General features: G+C 34.8%; 1 pseudogene; it reads left to right on the top strand.

Moving 5' to 3' along the window:
• The first annotated feature begins 585 nt into the window (after positions 1–585).
• Positions 586–3639, top strand: LOC120128098 (annotated as a pseudogene).
• Positions 3640–6263: the final 2624 nt, after the last annotated feature.

Here is a 6263-nt window from a genome sequence, read left to right on the forward strand (position 1 = left end):
TTAAAAGGTTCCTTAAAAACAATACCACAACAATGTCTTTCGCTGGGATCGGTAGAAATTTGAAGATGCTCTATGTAGATCGAGTAGCGTCAAGGGAGAGTCTACCTACTGAGAAGTTGGATGTATACATGCTGAGGTAACAAGTTGGATTCAAGAAGGTTCGACGCTAAAGCCAACAATTGAAGATCACAAACCAACTCGAAAGATTTCTAAAAGTATGAGACGAAGTAGAAGCTTTGAAGATGATGCAATACCCAGATGCTTGCAGAAGCTAGGCAACTTATAGATGGACCAAATATTCACTTCCTAGTGTACCGAGACATTGTCATTTTTTCATGAATTGTTCAAAGAACAATTATTTTTGGGATCAATTCCTTGTTGCATTTACATCTCGCCTTTTACACTATCATTTTTGCATCTTTATTTTTGTATTTGCATTACACATTCATATTTTGTTTATTTCAAACCTTTTCTACATGTATTCAAACATGAAAATTTAGGAATAATTCGCACAGCATTCCATGACAGAAATTCTAAAAAAACAAATTAGAGCCAACTTGGTCTTCCTAGAGAAAGATAAAAGCCATGAATGAGATTTTAGCACGAGTTGGTAAAATCGAAAAACTCCAAGAGCATCTTGTTAAGACTCAGCAAGAGATGATTGATCAGGCAAAGAAGTTTCAGGACGAATCAAGAGAGAATATGTCTAAATTGATGCACATGGTGACTGTCTTGATTCATGAAGAGAAACCACTAGAGGATCCCGCTGTAAACACTTTGAATGAGACTTTGAACGTTAATGGTGGGATAATGTGATACCAACACATGATCAAGGACTTGTTAAAGAGCATAGTATCTCCAGTCAGCTTCAAGATTTAGATGTGGCCCCAAGGGGCATTGATGAACTAGTAGTGAAAGAAGAATCAGTGAAAGGTGAAAGTTTTCTTTTAAGAAATGAGCTCCACTCAAAGAAGAGATGTATATAAGGAGATCGAATGATTTAATACTTTATCCCCTCGCAACTATCAAATCAGGGTCACCAGATTCTATCTCTAAAGACACAAGCTAGTCTTCCATCATGAGAGTTGGATGATAGTAAAAGGAAAGCACAGAGTTTTTAGTTCTCTCCTTTCCATTTTTCGTGCAAAAAATCACATTCTAAAATGCTTAAAGTCGGGCTGATTACACTGCGTTATGTCCAACCACAGTGGCCTCTGAACGATAAGTGGTCTTATAAGGAGGTTCATTGGGTAAACAATAATGAAACCTCAGGATGTTCAACTAACGCTTCTAGCGACCTTAAAGGAAAATTGCAGGATCCCTTAGAGTAAGCAATTCAGAGATCTAAGGCAAAGAAGCAAAAAGACAAAATTCACTGCCCAAACATTTCTTTCTTAACAGAGATTAATGCAGTCGAGTCCTGTAAGGGTTACATAGCGTAAGAGAAGGGGAAAATAAATCCAAACAAGAAGGTTTCAGTGGATTTAATCTGAGACTGTCCCACAAGATTGGGAACGAATTGGTTAGATGTCCAACCAGGGAAGAAAGAGCTAAACAAGCAATAAGAGAAAGAGGTCAACCTAAAAGAAAGTGATAATCTTTGGGGCATATGAAGAAAACTTTTCAGTTTTGAAAAGTTGATGTTGAACCACATTTGGTGGAACCAACTGATAAAGAAGAGAAGAAATATCAAAAGATGCATGTCAGCGAAATGCTCGAAGATGCTGAGGTTGTAAAATTCGTATAGAAATCTAACCATGTTTACCTGAAAGAGAACTGAATAAGTGGACTACAGAGGATCTCCTTGTAGTTTTTATATGAAATTTAGAGTAATACTCGGAATTAACACTTATGCTTTTTCCCACGAACATTAAGGAATCGTTTATCTTTTGTGAAGGGTTGTTATGTTAATCTTTCTTTGTTTGCAATTAAAGATGCTTTCCTTTATTTCTCAAGTGGCAATCATTTTATACATTTTCATATTCTTTATCATTCTTTACATTCTTTTTATTTCCTATTTTATTCTTTCATTCATTCCATACAAAAAAACTATCACTCTTCGAATGTATATAATTTGTTCCAAATTTTCTTTACATGTGCTCGAATCATTCATAGCATGAATGTCTCTGAATTTTAATCATGAGATAAATTTCGAGCGGCTTCTGTTTAATAGAACTCTATAAGTGCAAAAAAATAAGGAGAAATGGGATATTTCTGACAAATTATTGAGGTTGGGGAAAGATGAGGATGAACAAATCTTATCTTACCATGAAAAATCGAGATTTTGAATGAAGAAAAGACAGTAGAGATTATTTTATCAACCATCGTAACATACAGTTGAGTTATTCTTGTGATTTCGCATGCATTAATGATGGCAAGCCAAAGCATCCCACTTATATTCCCATTGAGCTTTGCTCTTTGGTGTACTTGCAACGCTATACAAAAGCTCTGAACACCACTTTCCAGGGAGCTTCGCTAGTTAAAAAATCAAGATAGAAGATTTAGGAAAGAATAATTGTCTTGTTTAGTGCTTTATAGAGGAGCAATTATGGTGTTGAGCCAATGATGCATTCATGTGGCGCTTGTATCAACACTAATTTCACTCAAGTGGAAGGTTGTGTTTTGCTTTCACCAGGGTTAAATGTGAGGAATTATGAGGATTTCTTTCCACAGAATGAGCAATGAATTTCTAACAAAAAAAACTAGTGAACCCAACTAAGATTTCTTGGCACGATATGATACAAATAGCCTTGTTTGAGATCTGACTAGATGTGGAGACATGAAAGGAATTAGGATAGACCCTCCCTTTAATGTGTTTCAAGAGACAAATCAAAACAAATGATGCTCTCTCATTGTTAGAGTGGATAAAATGTTTGAGGACATCCAATCTAAACTTCCTGGAGCTCCATAACTCATCTTTTGTGTTTTACCTAGACATCTGTATGGACACAACCACCTAAGCTTAAAATTATAGATTCTATGTTCAAAAGAGTGTCTGACAAGGAGGATGAAGGTATCATTAGAGAGGTTCTCTTGGACTTCTATACAAGTTCAAGAAGAGGAATCCTGATTGGATAATAATATTTAGGGGTAAGGTCAACGGGTCTTAGTTCAATTAGGCTTTGAACAAAAATGGGATCAAGTCATTGAGGCTTGCAAATTTCTTGATGAGAGTTTGAACCACGAGTTTGTGGTGATCGTTGCACAAAAAAACATCCTGCTAAGTTTTTCCAGCAGGAATCTCCTGACAATGTCTCACATGATGCTATTATAGACAACAAAATCTATCATCCAAAGAATAATGAATTCTATCTTTTGGGTCATACGAGAATGATTAGAACCACGAGGCCTACCCGTTATCATGTTTTGTTAGATCATATTGGGTTTTTGGCTGATGATCTCTAGGAACTAGTTCATTTTCTGTCGTATGTGTACCAAAGGAGCACCACTGCCATCTCTATCATTGCTCTTATTTTTTATGCCCACTTGGCAACTTCGCAGTGGTGGGAATTTATAAAGCTTGAGGATTCCTCTGAGACATCGTCGAGTCATGGTGGTGTTACTATTCCCGGAGCCATTGTCGTCCCTCAACTTTCCAGATTGAAGGAAAATGTCAGCTGCTCTATGTTCTTCTGTTGAAAAAGAGAAACTTTTGAACCATCATTTTGTGTAGGCTTTTTCAACTCAAGACTTACTTAAGTTATCTTTGAAGTAGACATTTGTTCAGACCTTTTTAGGGTTTTGTCAACATTATTGATAGACATGAATGGTTGTTAATTAGCCATAGCCTCCAGTGGCTTGCTTTTGGCTTCATCATGTGAAATGGCTATTATTTATTCTTTTGTTTTGAAGAGGAGAAAAGAAAAAAAACAAAGTAAAAAGAGAAAAAAAAAGAGAAAGAGAAAAAAGAAAAAAGAAAAGAGAAAAGAGAAAAAATAGAAAAAAAAAAGAAAGGAAAAAAAAGGAAAATAGAAAAATTAGAAAGAAGAAAAAGAAGAAAAAGAAAAAAACCAAAGAAGAAAAATAGAAGAAAAGAAAAAGAAAAAGGAAAAAATTTTGAGGGTTCAAGACGAGAATCCACAAAAATTGTCTTGAAACCAAAGGAAGGATTTAAGTTGAAAACCTGAAAGGGCGTCTCAAATGCATTAGAATATTAGGCATATGGGAAATAAAACCCTCTAAAGTATCTGGTACTTTGGGATGAGTTTCACGTCTGCAAACATTTTGGGTATTTTTGAAAGTCCTATAGATACAAGTTTACCTCTATGCTTTGGGGTTGTATTTAGTTGATCGATTTATAAGAGCATGATATTTTGAAAGGAGTTTCACATCTACAGACATTTTGACAACATTTGAGATCTAAACAGAAGCTTACCTCAGTGCTCCAAGTTATATCAAGTCGATTGGTTCAGGAACATTCATGCTAATGATGCTTGAGCCATTTGACTTTATTTCTTGATTTTTATCCTTTCCATGATTGCCATGACTTTTTAAAAAATCCAATTTTCTCATGTCAAGCCTGAATTTTGTTTACAAGCTTCTTATAAGTAGATTAACATAGTTCAAAAGAAAACAAAAGATTTCTTGGTATTACTTTGAACTAATCTTTAAATGCAGTGAGTCCAAAGTAGCTCAAAATATTGACACTCGTGAAAGAGTGTATGTATGAGTTGAATTCATAAGGATAGCTATTCAATCCCCATCAAAGATATTTTTTCAAGTTGTTTTGATCAGGGGCAAATAAATAACATGATTGCTCAAGAAGCTGATGAGGCTTATAAAATGAAAGGGCAAGGGAGACATTCTCCAATCCTTGGAACAATAAAATCTGAAAGATCAGGAGACTCAAGAATGAAATTTTTCACACTTCTTTGTGACATCATCAATAATTGATCACGAAGAAGATAATTTCCTTAATAAGAAAGGGGCATGGTTGTTTTGAGATTTTTCTTATTGTAACAAAGATTCAAGGCACTCATGTATCAGGCATATGGATCAACCTTCTGAATGACCCTGAAAATAAGAAATCTTTTCCACAATTGAAGCTGTCATTGATGTTCAAAATCTTCATAAGAAGCCAAGGACAATTTTTATCTGGCTGATAAGATGTAATTTTTTATGGATGATGCGAGAGTAAGACCATTTAAAGTTGAAATTTTGGCATTCAAATAAAGATGAGATATGAAAGTACCCACATTGGGGCATGGATAGAAACTCATATCATGTTACGATAACAAGAGTCAAATCAAAAATGTATTGAGAATAAACCTCACTACTTGGAGTATCATGGGCAGAATATAGAGACAATAGAAGCTTACTTTGAGAAACAAACCATTCATGCTACAATTAACAGAAAAGTCTTGATAGAACAAATGGGTCAGAGATAAAAGGCGTCAAGATCATATATCTGACCACAACAAGAATTAGCGAGAGCATTATTTCTAAGATTTTCATGAAGAAACAAAACAAGAGGAGATAAAAGACAAGTTGACACGAGCTGATTAGATTGCTCTTCCAAAAAAGAGAACGCTTGCTTGAATTGGACAAGTTTCCTCTCTAATGTTGGAGTAGGCTCTAGCCAAGATTAACTAAGTGAAGGAAGACCGAGTTCTCCACTTTGAAGCCAAAAATAAAATAAAACAATATTTTTTCATCAATGAAAACATTATTTGCATAGGAAAAATTCATTACGTTTAGACTCATTTAATCGCATTCATATCTTCATAAATAAATGCATGACCCTTTACTGATCTCCAAAAAAAAAGAAAAGGATTTGTGACCTCGAGAAGAGAAAATCATAATCCAAATCTCAAATAGAGGAAATCAAGTTTGGAGTGGAAGTCTCAAGAGCAGAGGAGCCCATTTCACATAAAAATCATCACTTACAAGAATTCCAAAGTTAGCAAAGATTTCACAATTCCATGTTGAAGAAGAAAATTTCAACAAAGAATCAATTCATGTCTTTATCTTGAAACAAGTGGATCTCAATAAATTTCGAAGACCTTTGAATCAATACCTACGGGTACTTCAAACACCAAATCACTAACACATGATAATATTTTACAAGTTTAAAAATTTTCAAAGAGAATATGAGCCGATCAACATTTCCAATGGAGAGTTCATAATGAGAAGAACTCGTCCAACAAAAGGAGAAGAAGTTCATAATGAGAAGAAGTTTATAATGAGAATACCTTGTTTGACATATCACTCGATTCACGACATTTTGAATCAGTGACGCCTCGCTTGAAAGATTGACATTTTCG

This window comes from Hibiscus syriacus, unplaced genomic scaffold (genome assembly GCF_006381635.1).
Source record: "Hibiscus syriacus cultivar Baekdansim isolate YM2019G1 unplaced genomic scaffold, ASM638163v2 tig00001478_pilon, whole genome shotgun sequence".
Taxonomy (NCBI): Eukaryota; Viridiplantae; Streptophyta; class Magnoliopsida; order Malvales; family Malvaceae; genus Hibiscus; species Hibiscus syriacus.